Source organism: Gorilla gorilla, chromosome 16 (genome assembly GCF_029281585.2).
Source record: "Gorilla gorilla gorilla isolate KB3781 chromosome 16, NHGRI_mGorGor1-v2.1_pri, whole genome shotgun sequence".
In the NCBI taxonomy this organism is placed as follows: domain Eukaryota; kingdom Metazoa; phylum Chordata; class Mammalia; order Primates; family Hominidae; genus Gorilla; species Gorilla gorilla.
The window spans coordinates 87,038,354-87,059,393 of NC_073240.2; the positions used below are offsets into that span (position 1 = coordinate 87,038,354).

General features: G+C 46.3%; 1 non-coding gene across 1 annotated transcript; it reads left to right on the plus strand.

The window, feature by feature from the left end:
• Positions 1-5,560: 5,560 nt before the first annotated feature.
• LOC115930864 (U6 spliceosomal RNA) lies at positions 5,561-5,665 on the plus strand. The gene has a single exon (XR_004067458.1). It is a non-coding gene; the product is annotated as a U6 spliceosomal RNA (small nuclear RNA).
• The last annotated feature ends 15,375 nt before the right edge of the window (positions 5,666-21,040 follow it).

The following is a 21,040-nucleotide window of genomic DNA, read 5'->3' on the forward strand; positions in this document are numbered from 1 at the left end:
TCCCATGCCGTGCATCTCTGTCTCCACTACCAAGTTGAGAATGCTTCTTAACTCTTCTGTCACTTTCCGGTTGTCATGTGCAATTTGACTGTCTAATCCCACTCATAAAACTCTTGGCTTTTCCCCATGAGGCCTTCAGAAGCAGTCTTGTGGCATTTATTTCTATTTCTATTTCTTTCTTTCTTTTTTTTTTTTTTTTTAGATGGAGTCTTGCTCTGTCGCCCAGGCTGGAGTGCAGTGGCGCCATCTCGGCTCACTGCAAGCTCCACCTCCCGGGTTCACGCCATTCTCCCGCCTCAGCCTCCTAAGTAGCTGGGACTACAGGCGCCCGCCACCACACCCAGCTAATTTTTTGAATTTTTAGTAGAGACGGGGTTTCACCGTGTTAGCCAGGATGGTCTTGATCTCCTGACCTCGTGATCTGCCCACCTCGGCATCCCAAAGTGCTGGGATTGCAGGCGTGAGCCACCGCGCCCGGCCATTTATTTCTATTTGTATTCATTATTTTTTTTTAGTCTGCATAACAGGTCTGATCACACTTTCAGGCACACCTTTCCGGAAGGACCACTGGTTTATTTAGATGGATTTGGACATGGGTAGAGGGAAATTTACAGTACAGATGAGCTCTAGAGCCCATTTCTCTTGCTCTCTGCAATGTAGGTATTTTTGTTTTTGTTTTTGCTTTTAAATGATCAGCCTTGAGTGACTCGATGTACACCTGTGGGTTCCAGATTCAGGAAATGTTTGATGCTTTTTCATACTGTTGCAAATGGTATTTAGTTTGAAATTTCATTTTCTATTAGTTTGTTGTTCCCGTATAGAAATACAACTGATTTTTGAACTGACTTTTATCTCCAGATTCCCTAATAAATTCATTTATTAATACTAATGGTTAATCTATAGGTTCTTTCAAATTTTCTGTGAATCACAGCAGTTTTATTTATTTCCGATCATTATGGTTTGTTTGTTTGTTTGTTTGTTTTTGAGACTGAGTCTCACTCTGTTGCCCAGGCTGGAGCACTGTGGAGCAATCTCGGCTCCCTGCAACCTCTGTATCCTGGGTTCAAGTGATTCTCCTGCCTCAGCCTCTCAATAGCTGGGATTACAAGTGCGCGCCACCACGCCCAACTAATTTTTTTGTATTTTTAATAGAGACAGGGTTTCACCATGCTGGCCAGGCTCATCTGGAACTCCTGACCTCAGGGCCAGGCTGGTCTGGAACTCCTGACCTCAGGTGATCCACCCACCTTGGCCTCCCAAAGTTCTGGGATTACAGGTGTGAGCCAATGCGCCTGGCCCATTATGGTTCTTATCCTTTCTCTTGCCTTCTTGCACTGCCTCTGGCCTCTGGCACATTGTTGATTAAAACAGTGCTCACGGGAAAACTTGTCTTGTTCCTAACCCCAGGGGAAGAACACTGACTGTTTCACATTTAAGTGTGCTGTCAGGTGTAGATTTAGTAGATTCTCTCTATCAGACCCCTCCCATGCACCATTCTGGATTCTCTGCCTCACATCTTGGTCTAGCTGTTGCTGCTAGAAGCATCTTTTCACGGGCTCTGATCACCATCCCAGACACACTTTGACAGCACCTCTCTTCATGCCACACTGTGTGACTCTTCCCTCACGCCCAGAGGGTTTCCCGGCACACACTGAGGTGGCAGACACTGTGGGTCCGCAGTGGGTGTCCCTAACAGTGTAGCCTTAGGGCCAAGCTTTGACTGGTGAAGACAGAGCCAGTTGATCAATTCTTCCCCATTTCTCCCCTTCCAGACAGACTGTGCTGAGAAGCTGATGGTCCCATCTGACTGTGCATTAACAGGCAGGGGCCAGCTGGTAGTGCCTCCTCCATCGCTCTCCCTCCTTCCCCACCACCCACACCAAGCTCCTTGGGATTGCCTCAGGTTCGGTTGTCTGGGAAGCTCTGACCAAGATATTTAATAACAGGCATGACCTAGAAAGCAGACCCTTAAAAAAGAATTTTGGAGTAGGATTACTCACCTTAAGGTCATCTCAAGGACCTCATTATTAATGATTGGGAGGGGGATATGGTAATACGTGGTATGCAGTGTCATCAAAATTATTAAGCTTTTGGCCTGCGGTGAATTTGGAAAAGGTACATGCAGAAAGTGAGGCATTTGCTTATGCAGTGGCTGTGGCCCTCGGATGCCATGCATCAATGAGAGGCATGAGGATTGTGGCGCACACTTGTTAGTGTTCATGGTAGGCTCAGGCCAGCCAGCTGTCAACTCCAGGTGCACTCTGAAAGTGACAAATGAGAAACTTACCTCCTAATGTTGCCAAGAACTGTGCTTAAAATCAGTACCATCGATTTTTGTTTCATGTATCTGGAAGCTACGTTATGAGGTGTGTGCACAGTTAAGATTGTTCTGTTTTTTTCTTGATGAATCAACCTTTCTATTGGAATGAAATGTCTTTCTTGATCTTTAGGAATACTCTTTCTCTTGAAGTTTACCTTGCCTGCTATTTTAATAGTCACGCTAGCTTTCTTATGTTTAGAGTTTGTATGGTTGATCTTTCTTTTTTTTTTTTTTTTTGAGACAGAGTCTCATTCTATCGCCAGGCTGGAGTGCAGTGGCATGATCTCGGCTCACTGCAACCTTCACCTCCTAGGTTAAAGTGATATTCCTGCCTCAGCTTCCCAAGTAGTTGAGACTACAGGCACCTGCCACCACACTTGGCTAATTTTTGTATTTTTAGTAGAGACAGAGTTTCACCATGTTGGCCAGGATGATCTCCATCTCTTGACCTCGTGATCCGCCCTGCATGGTAGATCTTGCAAAGTGTCTTTATGATTAAAGTGTGTTTCTTGCTGGTCACGGTGGCTCACACCTGTAATCCCAGCACTTTGGGAGGCCAAAGCAGGCAGATCACTTGATTCCAGGAGTTTGAGACCAGCCTGGCCAACATGGTAAAACCCTGTCTCCACTAAAATACAAAAAAAAAAAAAAAAAAAAAAATCAGCTGTGCATGGTGGCATATGCCTGTAGTCCCAGCTACATGGGAGGCTGAGGCAGGAGAATTGCTTGAACCTGGGAGAATTGCAGTGAGCCGAGATCTTGCCACTGCACTCCAGCCTGGGCGATAGAGTGAGACTCCATCTCAAAAAAAAAAAAAAAAAAAAAAAAAAATTAGCCAGTATGGTGGCACGCACGTGCCAGTAATCCCAACTACTGGGGAGGCTGAGGCAGGAGACTTGCTTGAACCCAGGAGGCAGAGGTTGCAGTGAGCCACTGCACTCCAGCCTGGGTGACAGAGCGAGACTCCATCTTAAAAATAAATAAAATAAAATAAAATGTATTTCTTATAAAGAACATATACAGTAGTTGGGTCTTGCTTTTTTTATTGAGTCTGCCAATTTCCACATTTTAACTGAGATATTTAGATAAGCATTTAAAAATCGATTGTGTTTTACTCTTTCATTGTTTATTTCAAAAGATAAATATATGTTTTTATATTTATATTTCCCCCTTCTTAAACAAAAGGGAATGTGCTTGGCTTTCCCTGCCCCTGAACAATACTTCATGAAGATCAACTCCTAGAAGTTCACAGGCATCTTCCTTGTTTCTTTTTATAGTTACAGAGCTCTCCATTGTTTTGGGTTGAATGTTTAGTCAACCCTTCCTATGGACATTTGGTTCCAGTCTTTTGCTATTGCAAATACAGTTGCAATGAATACTGTTGTATATATGTCTTTTTCATAGTTTGTCAATTTATCTTTTGCATAGATTTGTGGACGTGAGCTTGCTGGTCAGAGAACAAATGCATATGTAATTTTGCTCCATATTGCTAAATCCCCCTTCTTAGGGATTGCACTCTTTTGCATTTTGTAGGTGGGGCTTCTCCCATGGAAGTCTCTGAGTCAGGGTGACCCGGAGGGCTGCTGTCCATTATCCTGGGCCCATAAAGGCTAGAACACAGAATTCTTTACTCTGGAGCATTCAGTTTCTTGAAAAAGAGGTTATCTGATTGTTCGTTTGGAGGGAATATATATTGTTCCCAGGTGTTGGTGTTTCCACAGGTGCATGTGAAGTGGGTGGATTTGAACGTTGGTGGTGAGTCCACTTGTTCCATATGGACATCTTCCATAATTTTCTATTTCAGCTCGCATTTCACTCCCACCAAGCATTTCTGAATCCCAAGTCTCTCTAAGTTTGTGCGAGACTTGCTGACATCCTTCCCGGGTGTTACACTGAACACCTTACTCTTGGCTGGGACTTCTTCAGCCCACCTAGTAGCTACTCTTCTCCAGGTGCTCCTCATCTTGCAGAGCTTTGCTGAAATCTCTTGTGTGTGATCCACCTGCTATTCCTTCTACCATTGAAGGTTTATGCCTTTTAAATTAATTTAGTAGCATTTTATGAGTTTGAGATTGGGGAGAAGATAAATTTGTAGTGTTATTCCAACATTTTGATCCAGATGAGCACCAAAAATATGTAGAAGGAGGCACTGAAGCAGCTAGAGTATGAGGTTAGAAAAGGAAAGGGGTTTCTAATAAGGGCGGCTCTGGAACATTTATTTGGCCCTACTTCATGGCTTCTGAGAAACACAAGGGAAGGATCTGAATTATTTTGAAGTTGCTTTTTCTTTTCTTTTCTTTTTTTCGTTTTTTCTTTTCTTTTCCTTTCCTTGCTTTTCTTCTTCTTTTTTCTTCTGTTTTTTTGTTGCCCAGGCTGGAGTGCAGTGGCACGATCTCGGCTCACTGCAACCTCTGCCTCTCAGGTTTAAGCGAATCTCCTGCCTCAGCCTCCCCAGTAGCTGGGACTTACAGGCGTGCGCCACCACTCCCAGCTAATTTTTGTATTTTTGGTAGAGCTGGGGTTTCCCTGTGTTGGCCAGGCTGGTCTCGAACTCTGGGCCTCCAGTGATCTGCCTGCCTTGGCCTCCCAAAGTGCTGATATTATAGGCGTGAGCCCCTGCGCCTGGCCTGAAGTCACTTTTAGTTGTGAGATGCATGTTTCTCTGACTGAACCGCATGGCTTCTTGATACTTAAATGATCAACAAGTTAATTTGGAAAATAGAGCAGCTACTATGCTTAAAATATGGGACATGCTAAGATATTAGATTCAGCCACCCTACTTTCTGACATACATATGAGGCTTTAATCCTATTATCAAGCAAAAAATAAAAACAAAAAACACAACCCCAAACAACAATAACAAAGCAAGACATCTGCAGAATTGTGTTATGCTCAATTTGTGGGGGCCCTTGCATACGCCCTACATTTTCTCAGATGCCTTTTTCCTTGTAAGACTAAAATATAAAATGAGTATTTGTCCTTATAAATGGTATAAGTCTCACTTGCAAAATGATCTAACTCGTATATATCCAGGGTCATAATACCTTGTATCAGTCAAGGGGTTAAGATGGGAACAAGTCAACCCTGTTGTCAGGGAATGCGTGGTTTAGTGGAGGAGGTAGAGGAGGTGGACCAGCTAAGAGACAGTTACAAAATGACGTGATGCTTGCTGTTATAGCGCAGTGTTCAGATGAGTCAAGGATTTAATTATCATAGCTGACAATGTACATTTTTATACATGCTCACTTTGACAGTGCATATATTAAAACTGAAGCATTACAGAGACAATTGGCTTGGTCCCTAAACCGAGATGACTTAGAGACTCATGAGACACTTACATTTTTGTGAGATAGCCTGTTGTCGTGGAAACATGCCTCAGCCTCCCCAGTAGTTGGGATTACTAGCATGTGTGTGCCACCACACTGGATCCCAAAGGCCTAGGTTTGATTCCCATTCCTACTTTTTATTTCTATTCAGGAAGTTCCTTAACCCTCTCTACGACTCAGTTTCCTCATTTGTAAAAGCATGGGGTCCAGGAGCCATGGCTCATGCCTGTGATCTTTGGGAGGCTGAGGCAGGAGAATCGCTTGAACCCGGGGGGGGCAGAGGTTGATATGAGCCGAGATCACACCACTACTGCATTCCAGCCTGGGAGACAGCGAGGCTCTGTCTCAAAAAAAAAAAAAAAAAAAGAAGAGCACTAAAGAGCTAGCCCTTTTCTCTCCATGCGAAGGCACTAAGGCTTTGTAGGGACAGAGCAAGAGGCAGCCATTTGCAAGCCAGGAGGAGATACCGAATCAGCCGACCAGATACCGAATCAGGCAGAAACTTGATCTTGGACATCTAGCCTCCAGAACTGTGAGAAAATGTATTTGTGTTGTTTAAGCTACCCAGTCTGTAGGTTTTCGGTTTTTTCTTTTTTTTTTTGACAGGCTTTCACTCAGTTGTTCAGGCTGGAGTGCAGTGGTGCAATCTCAGTTCACTGCAACCTTTACCTCCTGGACTCCACTATCCTCCCACTTCAGCCTCCTGAGTAGCTGGGACTATAGGCACGCACCGCTATGCCCAGCTAATTTTTTGTATTTTTCATAGAGACAGGATTTTACTATGGTGCCCAGGCTGGTCTAGAACTCCTGGGCTCAAATAATCAGCCTGCCTCGGCCTCCCAAAGCTCTGAGATTACAGGCATGAGCCACCATGCCTGACCTGCAGTCTGTAGCTTTTTTTTTTTATTACAAAAGTCTGAGCAGCCTGATACAATAATGTTCCAATCTCTGCTATTTTCTGTTATTATTATTATTTTTTTTGAAAGGGAGTTTCATTCTTGTGGTCCAGGCTGGAGTGCAATGGCACAATCTTGGCTCTCTGCAACCTCCGCCTCCCAGGTTGAAACAATTCTCCTGCCTCAGCCTCCTGAGTAGCTGGAATTACAGGTGCCAGCCACCACTCCTGGCTAATTTTTGTATTTTTCGTAGATACAGGGGTCTTGCCATGTTGGCCAGGCTGGTCTCGAATTCCTGACCTCAGGTGATCCACCTGCCTTGGACTTCCAAAATACTGGGATTACAGGCATGAGCCACTGCACCTGGCCTTTTTTTTGTTTTTTGGATAGGAGCCATCCTAATGGGAGTGAGGTGTGGGCTTAAGAAATAGAAACCATGGTGGTTCCTAACCTTATCCAGAGCAGAGAATCTAAGAATCTGGTGAAAACTCTGCGCCTTCTCCCTAGAGAAATGCCCATAAATATACCATTTCACATAAAATTTAAGTAAGTTTCTCTAAGGCACCATAAACCTCAAATTATAAATCCTCGACCTAGCGTAACAAAGTGTCCTTAGATCAGTAAAACATACTCAGCAGTTTTTAAGAATTGCATTGGTAGGCCCGGCATGGTGGCTCACACCTGTAATCCCCGCACTTTGGGAGGTTGAGGTGGGTGGATCACTGGAGGTCAGGAGTTTGAAACCAGCCTGGCCAACATGGCAAAATCCCGTCGCTACTAAAAATACAAAAATTAGCTGGGCGTGATGGTGTGTGCCTGTCATCCCAGCTACTCGGGAGGCTGAGGCAGGAGAATCGCTTGAACCTGGGAGTTGGAGGTTGCAGTGAGCCGAGATCACGCCACTGCACTCCAGCCTGGGTGACAGAGCGAGACTCCGTCTCAAAAAAAAAAAAAAAAAAAAAGAATTGCACCGGTAGTTGTCTTCTCTATTTCTTCCATATACTTATTGGGCATTTATTATCTGGCTAGTGCTGTGCTAAATACTCAATTATATTATTATATATATAATATTATACATACTTATTTACATTGCATGTTGTATTTTTATACAATAAAAACTATATTATATATAATCATTATATATTGTATTTTTCTACCTTAAAACAACCCTGTGGAATAAAGCTATTTTACCACTTTGCAGATGAAGAAACAGGCTGATGGATGCTGGTCATCTATTCAAGGTTCCCACTGCAGTCCCTGGAGGAGCTGGGATTCTTTGAGCTTAAAGATGTTAGTGTAATTGGGGACATGTACAGACACTGTGTGAGAAGGCTGCACCCATGGCAGATGCCTGGGGCTAGTGAGCACCCTCTAATGTTTTCCGGGAGAGGGCAATTATTTGCAATAGTTGACTCCGCCCAAGTTTATCAACAGATGTCCAATCGCTGACCTTCAGATGCTTTCTAGAATTCCCGGGGTTCCTAAAGCTTCCTAATGCTTTGATGACAACCTCTCTTCTAGGAGTCCAAGGGGGGTAGCACTGTGTTTCAATGATGAGGTCAACAGAGAAAGACTACCCAGAACAAAATCAGAATGTCCTGTTTTATGAAGATAAATCAGACATAGAAGTGGGAAATTAAAAAATATATATATCGTGGAACTTCCTGTTTTCACTTCTGCTACCATGACTACCATTCAGGGATCCATAGCACTTGAAATCAAGCAGGCATAGTATCTGTTCAATCTACTAAAAAATACTGAAAAATAAAGGAAGTGCCATAGCCTTGCTGCCAGAGCTACTCATTTTCTTTTTCTTTTTTTTTTTTGGAGACAGAGTTTCGCTCTTTTTGCCCAGGCTAGAGTGCAATGGCGTGATCTCGGCTCACCGCAACCTCTGCCTCCTGGGTTCAAGCGATTCTCCTGCCTCAGCCTCCTGAGCAGTTGGGATTACAGGCATGTGCCACCATGCCGGGCTAATTTTGTATTTTTAGTAGAGACGGGATTTCTCCATGTTGGTCAGGCTGATCTCAAACTCCCAACCTCAGGTGACCCACCTGCCCCGGCCTCCCAAAGTGCTGGGATTACAGGAGTGAGCCACTGCGCCAGGCCTCTTTTGCATTTTTGTAAATGGTAGCCATTACTGAGCCATGTTATCACCTACTGGAAAGGGATATTCCTTGGCCCTGGACTCAGAGTGATAGCAGTGGCAAATCGTTATGGGTTTGCAACAAGCTCAGTTCTTGCCTCCTCAGAAGAAAGACTTCAACCAAAGGGCATAAGGCAGAGTGACAGACAGAGGCAAGTTTTAGAGCAGGAGTGAAAGTTTACTAAAAAGCTTTACAGCAGGAACGAAATGAAGTAAAGTACACTTGGAAGAGGGCCAAGCGGGAGACTTGAGAGAGTCAAGTGCACTGCTTGACCTTTGACTTGAGGTTTTACACAATGGCATGCTTCCGGGCTCTGCATCTCTTCTTCTTGATTCTTCCTTGGGATGGGCTGTCTGGGTGCACAGTGGCCTGCCAGCCCTTGGGAGGGGTCACACGCGCAGTGTATTTAACTGGAGTTGTGTGCATGCTCACTTGAGGCATTCTCCCCTTACCAGTGTTCCTGGAGGAAGGTCATATACCGGTTAAACTCCGTCATTTTGCCCCTTAGTGTACATGCTTGAACCCACTCACCCAACTCTAGAGATCTCACTGGGAAGCTGCTGATCGCTAGTTTCAGGTGTTTCTCTCTACTGGGAGACTGCCTTTCCCAGGCACCAGCTGTGACCAATTCCTAGGTTCGTGCAAAAGTAATTGCGGTCTTTGTCATTAAAACCAATAACAAAAACCACAATTACTTTTTACTGACCTAAATATTATTTTAGTGAGACAGCATAATAAATGCTTTACCATCACCTGATGGTTGCCTGACATTCCTGGTGGTTGGGAGGGGTCCTCTCCTGCCCTGCTCATGGCTGGCTAGCTACCTACTGTAACAAGAGCACAGGCTGTCAAGCAGGCTTTTGGCTTTCCAGACAGGGCCCATGGATTTTGTGAATGCAGCCACTATTTATTGATGTAATCGCTCCACCCTATAGGGCTGGAGTTGTGCTTGGCCACAGAATGCCAGATGGCCGTTAGGTACCAGCTGCTTCCACCCAAGAACACTGTCACTCACAGAATGCAGCTGCACAGATACCAAGATGGAAGCCCCAACAGTTATCATGGATGTTAAGAAATCCTACCACCACTTCAAATCACAAGACTAGCTAACATATATTGAATGCTTATCACACATCAGGTGCTGTGCTAAGCACTTCATGTGGATTATGAGTTCCTTAAATCCTTCTAACAAGCTATCATTTGACTTTCCAGGGACTCTTCTAAGAATAAACCTATCGTTGAACTACAGCACCGTTTTAGGAATTGTGGGAGTCTTCCCTTCCAACCCAACCACTGTGTTCTCTTGGGGAATCCTTGAAGAGCTCAATGAATGCTGCCCACTAAGTGTCCTCACACTACACGCTCCTTGTCAGCTTTACAGGATATGTGGATTCTGGGAGCCTTACCTCATTCTCTGTTGAAGAGAAGATACAACATAGTTTTTTGTTTATTGCCTGTGTGATGCTAGATCAGCTTGTGCCTTAAACTTGGTATTGAAGGGGTGACCTAGACAGAAACTGCCCAAAGAATGAAATTTATTTGCTAATAAGTATGAATTGTCTGCAAGCAAAGGATGCATTTTATTGGAAAAATGTATCATGTCAACATATTTTTACCATATTATCTTGGCTATATTATAACAGTATAATGGAAAGTTATTGACAGGAAGGAACCTATGTTTTCAGTAAACCATCATAGACCATAGAATTAGTCTGCCACTGAAAAGGCTGTATTTATGATTATTGTAGGCAACTTGAGAAAAACCCCTGAGGGAACTTATGGTCAGGTGCAGTGGCTCACACCTGTAATCCCAGCACTTTGGGAGGATGAGGTGGTTGATTCCTTGAGCTCAGGACAGACTGTGGGCAACGTGGCAAACCCCATCTCTACAAAAAATAGAAAAATTAGCCGGGCGAGGTGGTGCGTACTTGTAGTCCCAGCTACTCAGGAGGTAGAAGTGGGGGGGATCACCTGAGCCCAGGGAGGTCAAAGCTGCAGTGAGTCATGTTTGCGCTACTGCATTCCAGGCTGGATGACAGAGCAAGACCCTTTCTCAAAAAAAGAAGTGATCTAGATTTTTTTTTTAAAACATGCTGATAGTACAGAAACATTTCTGGGGAATAATTTGACTGCAAGAGACGTTTTCAAAAAGAACTAAGATAGTTTTGATCCTATCTCAAACCTCCCCTTTAATGATTGAGGCTTTACATCAGTTATTTACAAGAAACCTGGAATGTCGACAGTAAAATTTGTAATAATGGTGCAGTTACAAAATTTGTGTCTAAAGGTTTTATGAGTCATTATCAGCACAGCTTATTACTCAGTGGTCTAAGAGAATGGCCACAAAGTTGCTGCAAGTATCTCATCCCTCAGCACACAAGAACTGCCTGTGTAGAAGTACTAATCTGTCGGCATCTCTGGACTTGCTTCAGTCATTTCTGATCAGATTTAGCTTACTGTCTCTAAGACAAACAAGAGTATATTTGGGTTATTTATTTGTATCTATTCAGTTTTTTATCAGAGTTTTTTTTTTTTTTTTGAGACAGAGTCTCGCTTTGATACCCAGGCTGGAGTGCAGTGGTGCAATCTCGGCTCACTGCACCCTCCGCCTCCTGGGTTTGAGAGATTCTCCTGCCTCAGCCTCCCAAGTAGCTGGGATTACAGGCACCCACCACCATGCCCAGCTAATTTTTGCATTTTTAGTAGAGATGGGGTTTCACCATGTTGGCTAGGCTGGTCTAGAACTCCTGACCTCAAGCAATTTGCCCATCTCAGCCTCCCAAAGTGCTGGGATTACAGGCGTAAGCTGCCGCACCTGGCCCTATTTGGCTGCTCCTGTTAGCCCTTTTGCACGGGGCTGGATTCCCTCAATTCACTTTTCCATGCAGACAGCTGGAGTAGGGACAATCAAATTATTTACTTTATAAATTATGCCATCATTACTTCTAAGAGTACTGGTGTCCATTACATCCTTTTCAAAGACTTTCACTGATCAGCTGAGATATCTGGCTTTTTAAGATCCAGATTTTTTCTTTATCTTTGCCTCACTGTTTATCGATAGATATACCTGAAAATATAAAAGATTAACATGGTCCAGGGAAGCCAGTGTTTATGGAGTAACTATTTAAAGATAACTGGAGCGGACACTTGTTACTCTAGAAATTTCCCTGTATCTTCTGTTCCCATCCATATGGCTACTTTAGGAGTTGCCATCTTGGTTCAATGCCAGTCTGCCACTGGGCACAGTTGATTGGACCAAATTTAGCTTGCAAGTCAAGCTAGGCCAATCAAAGTTATTTCATGGAGAACTGGATTTGGAAAACAGAGGGTACTGTTTTTCTTTCTGGAAGCTTGATCGACAGGTGTCAAATATGCAAGCTGTTGGCAGCTCTGTGGTTTAGGGAGTACAGGGGTTGGTCCATAGCCAGAAGAAAAAGAGAAGCCAACACAACAAAGAGGGTAGAGGCTGGAGACAGAGGGTATTTCTGTTTCCTGGGGCTGCTGTAACAAATTACCACAAACTGGGTGGCTTATAATGACAGAAATTTAGGCCGGGTGCAGTGGCTCATGCCAGCACTTTGGGAGGCTGAGGCGGGCGGATCACGAGGTCAGGAGTTCAAGACTAGCCTGATCGATATGGTGAAACCCCATCTCTACTAAAAATACAAAAATTAGGCGGGTGTGGTGATGGGCACCTGTAATCTCAGCTACTCGGGAGGCTGAGGCAGGAGAATTGCTTGAACCTGGGAGGCAGAGGTTGCAGTGAGCCAAGATTGTGCCACTGCACTCCAGCCTGGGCGACAGAGCAAGACTCTGTCTCAAAAAAAAAAAAGAAAAGAAAAGAAAAAAGAAATCTATGTCACAATGTCACATACCCTTATCTAAACTAATTACCAACAAAGGGTTTGGGAACCCATGATTGGCTTGGACCTATGAGGATTCAGCCCTTGGGCTGGGGCTGTGATCAACCCCTTGTGAAACACAAAGCTGAGCACAGGAGGGCAGATGCTGTTCTGAATCGAAAGAGGAAAGGAGGGTGGGTGAGAAACGCATGTTAAGTAGGCAACCAGCAGTGTCAGTGACACATGGCCAGCTTATGTTTTCAAAATCCCAAATGACTCCAGGCACTTTCCACCAGATTTTTTAGCTTACCTCTAAACAGCCATCCATGTGCTGTAGGCAAATTTTGGCAGGAAGCACCAGAAGGTAGCATCCCGCCCCTGTTCTAATCTGCTTACTGTGCCTCTGACATCAGTAGCACAAAGGGTAAAAATCAGTGCAGTCAGCTCCCCTAATGGCTGTATGACTTTGGAAGTGGCTGTTTGAAAGGTGGTTTTAAGAGACCTGTAAAAGGACAGATATGCTTCATGGTTGTAGCTCCCAGGTAACAACTCTGAAGGACTCAACACCTGGATTCCTGGCCAGAGCCCCTCAGGTGGCCTCCATGTAGGTGCCATAGCAAAGAATCCCATTTTTTTTCAGCTAGGAAAAGGGAACAGAGGTGTGGTTCCGATCAGGGTGGTTGGTTTGAGTCCAAAAAAATCATCTGTTAAGCAACTACTAAAGGCAAAGATGGACCAAATTGACCTGTTCTTTGTGGGCTGTCTCCATCCAGCTGCTACAGGCTCTAAATGAGCCACCATATAGTATGGCGGCTCATACTATCGACTCAAGATAGTTGACCTTACAGGTCACCTGTGGAAAGCCATGGAACCCTGGCAGCAGGAACTATTTCTCTTTGGGACCAGGTTCTTGGAGAGAGAGACTAGGCTCAGCTTTCCTGCAACTTGCAGGGTTGAGTCAGGGGCATCTGGCCTGAGGCAGAGGCAGTCACTTGTGGGGACGGTGGGGAGTCTGTCCTAGTCCTCTCACCCCACCCTGGAGAGTTACCACCACTGAGGAAGGAGGAAGGAGATATTTCTGTTTGTCATCTCATGACATCATCACAGCAGCCAATGATGTGGGCATGGTTGGGAGTGGTGGCTGATGCCTGTAATCCCAGCACTTTGGGAGGCTGAGGCAGGCGGATCACTTGAGGTCAGGAGTTTGAGACCAGCCTGACCAACATGGTGAAACCCCGACTCTACTAAAAATACAAAAATTAGCTGGGCGTGGTGGTGCATGTCTGTAATCCCAGCTACTCAGGAGGCTGACACACTAGAATCACTTAAACCCGGGAGGTGGAGGTTGCAGTGAGCCGAGATTGCGCCATTGCACTCCAGCCTGGGTGGCAGTGAGACTCTATCTCAAAAAAAAAAAAAAGGATTGGACATTAGCACTCCCAAGTTACATTTAAGGAACCTGCGGTTCAGAGAGGATAAGTTGGTTTCCAGGTCACACAGCCAGTTAATGGATTCAGAGCCCACGCGAGGTCCTGATGGATTGGGACACTGGAGATAAACACATGATGGACAGTAGTTCAGGGGAGACCTGGAATGCTACTTGGGAGGGGACTCTCTGAAACAAGAGACAGCTTGGGGACATAGAAGTTGTCCAGAGAGGACAGAGCAGCAGGACAGGAGGTGAACGTGCATCCTCCTATGGCCACCGGTGGAAAATCATATGTATGGGATGCCCAAGGATCAGCTCTCTCCAGGGAGGTAGAGCTGGCTAGGATGGCAGTTTGTGGGAACAGTTTCTAGGAGGCAGGAAAGCACCAGGGGCTGCGGGGAATGGGGCCAAGGGTTGCTGCTGTTACTTGTGGATGCATTACTGAGACGGCTAGGGGGAGTCCTGGCCGAGAGGAAATCAGACTTGATCAGGGAGATAAAAGCATGGATCCGATTCAAGTAGTAGTGAGGCAAGGATGGAATAGGAAAGGAACAGCAAGCTGAAGGCCTTGGAGGGGCAAGAGCTGGGCCAGGCAAGTGGAGAACGCTGGACCCGAGGGTGGAGGCTGCCTAGAGCCCTTTATCATGCAGGGCTGCTTGGGGGCCTGAGGATGCCACACAAGGGAGGACCTGGCCAGCTGGCAGAGCGATGATGCCACCTGTGTGTTTCATCTGAAGAGGGTTTGTGACCTGGGGGCTGTATGTGTCCTGAGGGTAGAGAGGAGGAAAGATGGAAGATGAGGTTCTAGAGGGTTAGGGTAGAGAAAAGTGAGGATGTGAGATGCTGGAGGAAAAGTCTCCTGAAATTCATTCTGACAGCCCTAGCCCTGTCCTCTAATCTCATCTCCCTCCCGTTCCCTCCCCAATCCCCCTAGCGCAGCCTTTTTTTGGGACTGCCAGCCACCCTTAAAGGGAAGGCCCCAACCCTTCCCTCAACTGGGGACCTCAGGGAGAGCTGGCAGGGCCGTGGGGCCCAGAGGGCTGGCTTCCTTCTTGTCAGAGGCAAAACAAAGGCACCTCCAGGGCTCAATGAAAACTCAGTTTGTTTTCTGGCTGTGGCCAAGGGACACCTTTAATTGCAAAATTTAAAACCAGCCCTTGTTGGAAATTGCGACAAGGCCAGACCATATGGGAATGTTTCCCGATGGAAAGGAGCATCTGTTCTCTATAAGATATGCAAATGACATGTAATTGCACCTTCAGAGAGCTCTGTTTTCCGTCCCCAGCACAGTGCCCACAGGCGGGGGAATCTGACCATGGTTTAAAGTCCTCAGCCCTCCACCCACAAGACAGAGGATCCACGCTGAATCCACACTGCACGCTTCCCAAATTGAGGGACCCAGACCAGCAAGCGCCCTCTGCTGACATTCTCAGTCTTGTACTCAGGGTCCAGAAGGGGTTGAATAAGGCACAGACTGCATTCCTATTCTGTTCCAGGTTTTGTGCAAAGTGTGGTTGTTTCCTTTAACGTGGGAGAAAACCCCAGTGAGATCTCTTGCTTTGCAGACAAGGTAACCGAGGCTCGGAGGATTTATGTAGTTGGTCCGACATGTCATCTGGCACAGGGTGGGACTGAGATTCACAGCCAGGACTGACAGCTGGAAAAGCCCCTCCCGTGTCTTCTAACATTTACTGAGTGCCTAGGTCATTTCTTTAGCAAATGTTCTCTTATTCTGTCTCCTGTCTGCAAACGCCTGCGCTCTCTGTCTCTCAGTCTCTCTTTGTCCCTCCTCCCTCCTGGGAATGGCTGAATAAGGGTCTTCACAAGGAAGGATCATTCCTTCAAAATTAATGCCGCATTTGCTTAAAATGTATTAGAAATGTGTTACAGCAAAAAGCACTTACAATAGCACTGGTAAAATGAAAATGTACATTAAGAAAAATTAGGCTGGGCGTGGTGTCTCACGCCTGTAATCCCAGCACTTTGGGAGGTGGGAGGATTATGTGAGCTCAGGATTTCGACACCAGCCTGAGTAACATAGTGAAACTGTGTCTTTACAAAAAACAGAAAAATTAGCCGGGTGTGGTGGCATACACCTGTTGTCCTAGCTGCTCGGGAGGCTTAGGTGGGAGGATTGCTGGAGCCTGGGAGATCAAGGCTGCAGTGAGTTGCGATTTCATCACTGCACTGCAGCTTGGGTGACGGAGTGAGACCCTGTCTCGAAAACACCCAACAAACAAACAAAACAATCACCAAGCCATTTAGAGGAACCAGCCATTCTCTGCAGGAAGTAAAGGAACTAAGAGTTACCTCATCACCACTGCACCACCATCACCACCATCATCATCAGAATGGAGGTGATGCGGTGGGGTTTCCTGGCGCTGCTCTTCACGGCTTGTGAGGAGCTCTGTGCAGCAGCTAAGCCAGGTGAGAACACAAGTCATGGGCCCTGGAGTCAGCCCTTGTGGGAAGTGACTTCCTTCTCTGTGATCTCCTTTCCATCTGTAACATGGGGATCATAGTTCCTACATGATGGGTTTGTTCTGAGAGTTCAGGTGCTAATGTTTTTAGAAGAGTGCCTGGCCCCTAAGAAGTGTTTAATACACACTAGCTGTTACTACTTTTCAAGATCTTGCAGGAGACCCCGCGTGGTGATTTGAGAACTTCCCAGAGTCCTGGGGTGACACACAGTGATCGCTCTGGCTTCTTCCACCAGAGTCACCAGGGTTTTTGCCTTTTGTACACATCAGGAGGCTTTAAGACATTTGAAAAAATGCCTTAGATTATAGGGGTCATTTAATCTCCTTGAGCTCCATGAGGGCAGGGAATGTCACTTACAGCATCCTTAGTGTCCAGAGAGTTCCTGGCATGGAGGAGATGCTTGATAAATTCACGCTGAATTGAATGGTGTCTCCTTTTCCTTTTCTTTTTTTGTTTTTTTGATTTCCAGGGATGTGATTTTGGTTCACTGCAACCTCCACCTCCCGTGTTCAAGTGATTCTCCTGCCTCAGCTTCCTGAGTAGCTGAGATTACAGGCATGCAGTACCATATCAGGCTAATTTTTATATTTTTAGTGGAGATGGGGTTTTGCCATGTTGGCCAGGCTGGTCTCGAACTCCTGACCTCAAGTGATCCGCCCGCCTCGGCTTCCCAATGTACTGGGATTACAGGCATAAGCCACCAAGCCCATCATCCTTTTTCTTTTCTATAAAATGTAAAAAGAATGCCCAAGTTTTGGTATGAGTGACCTTTTTAAGGGAGATGTTCTTCCAGGAAAGCGCCTTGTTCACATACTCTGGGCCACTGTGCAGGGGCTCTGGAGGTGGTCTGACTCCTCCACCATTTAGTGCCAACCTCAGGGCATAGTGCCTGACCGAGATAGAGGAGAACAAGCCCTGGCAGTGTCTACGAAGCCAGAGGGAGTGGAAGACAGAACAGGAAGGGGAAGGAGGAGGGTGGCCAGTGTCCTCATGGGGAAGGGGCAGGTGGGCGGAGAGGCTGGGAGAGCCGGTGTCTACCCAGAGACTGCCACATGGCACCTGGGCCTGGTGCTCAGGGAGAAGTCCTCTGGCACCCCGTGGGTGGGTGGGGTGTTGCTAATGGCCAAGATGGGCTTTGGCATAGCTGCTCTAAGCCTGTGGGCATTCTCCTCCCAGCTAGAAAGGAGAGGGGCTGCTCCTGCCTGTACATGCCAGGGGAAGCTGTCGGTCAGCTGCAAAATGAGGACATTCTCAAGACCGGCCTCTGCAGCGGCTGCTCCCACGTCCCCAGCTCCGGCCCACTTGCCATATGTTCTGGGAGGGAAAATCACATCACTGAGGTTATTGTCCAGTGAACTGGTGATTCTGCTCTGGGGCCCTGTCGGAGCTGGAAGACTTTGTTTTTTGAATATCATTTCCTGGAGAAAGGTTATGGGGGAGGTGGGGGTTGCGGCAGGGTGGAGGGTTTTGCTGGATAAATAGACCTCTCTCCTTGTTTGTCCTGAGGAAGAGAGAATATTTCTGTCTTACAGATGAAACATCTGAGGCTCAGAGAGTGACTTCTCCAAGGCCACACAGCTAGGAACTTGGACTGAGTCTGTCTGGGATATTTTTTCTTTTCTTTTCTTTTCTTTCTTATTTGTTTTTGAGAGGGAATCTCTCTCTGTTGCCCAGGCTGGAGTGCAGTGGCATGATCTCAGCTCACCGCAGCCTCCACCTGCAGGGCTCAAAAGATTCTCATGCCTCAGCCTCCCGAGTAGCTGGGACTACAGGAGCGCACCACCATGCCCAGCTAATTTTTTGTATTTTAGTAGAGACGGGGTTTCACCATGTTGCCCAGAGTGGTCTTGAACTCCTGAGCTCAAGAGAGTCACCCGCCTTGGCCTCCCAAAGTGCTGGGATTACAGGCATGAGCCACTGTGCCCAGCCAGGATATTTTTTCTGAACACAACCTTGCTTTGCAAACTCTCAGCTCTGCACATTTGTATCCTCTTTCTCAGGCCCTACCTTCATGGATGAAAACCTCCCAGAGAGGGAGTGCAGAATAGCCCACCACCTACAGCCTCAGGGTTACTCTGCAGATGCCTTGAGCAGCCTCATCATGTGAGTTCTCAGCCCCAAACTTCCCCAGTCCCTGGATCTCATCTGTCCATCTGGTGATGACTGCAAAATGAAGTCACACTTACCCTTGTGCCCAAATTGCAGGTTCCGAGCCACTCATCCCCCCAGGCAAGAACATTAGCCTTCAAGGGTCTTCACTCATTCATGGGAGATCTCAGAGGGAGCCTCACACACATACCCACTCTGTCAGTTGCAACCCCAGACAACGCCCACCCCTTTTTCCTTTCTGGTTCTGGTTTCCACCTGTGCACTAGTCACAGTTTTCTTGTCATTATCACCACAAAAGGGGCCACCTGAAGAATGATGTGCTGCTGACGTCTGGGCCAATGTAGCTTGTTCAGTGTTTGAAGGCCCTCACTCACTGCTAGAATCTCCAAAAGACTCTCATAAAGGCAGCTTGAGCTTCCACCTCGAAGGTCTTAAAACTTGTCCAGGCCGGGTGTGGTGGCTCATGCCTGTAATCCCAGCATTTTGGGAGGCCGAGGCAGGGAAATCACCTGAGGTCAGGGGTTGGAGACCAGCCTGGTCAACATGGTGAAACCCCATCTCTACTAAAAATACAAAAATTAGCCAGGTGTGGTGGCGCATGCCTGTAATCTCAGCTACTTAGGAGGCTGAGGCAGGAGAATCGCTTGAGCCTGGAGGCGGAGGTTGCAGTGAGCCGAGATCACGTCATTGCATTCCAGCCTGGGTGACAGAGCCAGACTCTGTCTCAAAAAAAAAAAAAAAAAATCATGCATCCCTACTACATGCAAATCTGTTTAGTCACATAGTTTATACAGTTAGCACTGGATTTATATAGGGTGTACCTTAAAACCATGCACAAAGTAGAAATTACAAGGATACTTTTTCATAAATTATAAACATTAATGTATTATGCTCATTAAAGCCATATATAAAAAGAGAAATGTAAAATGGAGACATAAGAATAACTATAAAAATAAATTTAAGAAATAACTATATTGCACTGGACACAGTGGCTCACATCTGTAATCCCAGCACTTTGGGAGGCCAAGGTGGGCTGATCACTAGGTCAGGAGTTCGAGACCAGCCTGGCCAATATGGTGACACTCTGTCTTTACTGAAATTACAAAATTAGCCGGGCGTGGTGGTGCACACCTGTAGTCCCAGCTACTCGGGAGGCTGAGGCAGAGGCAGAAGAATTGCTTGAACCCAGGAGGCAGAGGTTGCAGTCAGCCGAGATCATGCCACTGCACTCCAGCCTGGGCAGCAGAGTGAGACTCTGTCTCAAAAAAAAAAAAAAAAAAAAAAGAAAGAAGAGAAATAACTATATTGGCTGGGCACGGTGGCTCACGCCTGTGATCCCAGCACTTTGGGAGGCCAAGGTGGGCAGATTACCTGCGGTCAGGAGTTCAAGACAAGCCTGGCTAACATGTTGAAACCCTGTTTCTACAAAAAAACTAAAAAAATTAGCCAGGCGTGGTGGCACGTGTCTGTAATCCCAGCTACTCAGGAGGCTGAGGCAGGAGAATTGCTTGAACCTGGAGGCAGAGGTTGCTGTGAGCCGAGATCACAACAATGCACTCCAACTTGGGCAACGATAGTGAAACTCCGTCTCAAGAAAAAAAGAACTATAAAAAATAAGTTATTGGCCAGGTGCGGTGGCTCACGCCTGTAATCCTAGCACTTTGGGAGGCTGAGGCAGGTGGATTACAGGGTAAGGAGTTTGGGACCAGCGTGGCCAATATGGTGAAACCCCGTCTGTTCTGGAAATACAAAAATTAGCTGGGCGTGATGGCAGGTGCCTGTTGTCCCAGCTACTTGGGAGGCTGAGGCAGGAGAATTGCTTGAACCTGGAGGCGGAGGTTGCTGTGAGCCGAGATCACAACAATGCACTCCAGCTTGGGCAACGAGAGTGAAATTCCGTCTCAAGAAAAAAAGAGCTAACTATAAAAAATAAGTTATTGGCCAGGTGCGGTGGCTCATGCCTGTAATCCTAGCACTTTGGGAGGCCGAGGCAGGTGGATTACAAGGTAAGGAGTTTGGGACCAGCGTGGCCAATATGATGAAACCCCGTCTGTTCTGGAAATACAAAAATTAGCTGGGTGTGATGGCAGGTGCCTGTTGTCCCAGCTACTTGGGAGGCTGAGGCAGGAGAATTGCTTGAACCTGGGAGGCAGGGGTTGCAGTGAGCAGAGATGGCGCCACTGCACTCCAGCCTGGGCAACAGAGTGAGGCTCTGTTTCAAAAAAAAAAAAAAAAAAGAAAAAGAAATAAGTTCTTATCTTTTCTTCCTCCACTCCAGTGAATTTTCTCCCCTCCGCACCCCCACAGGGTGCCTGCATCTCATTTTATTTATTTTTTATTATTGCTATTATTTTTGAGAGTAGCTGGGATTACAGGCAGGGACCACCACACCCAGCTAATTTTTTTTGTATTTTTAGTAGAGATGGGGTTTCACCATGTTGGCCAGGCTGGCCTTGAACTCCTGACCTCAGGTGATCTGCCCACCTTGGC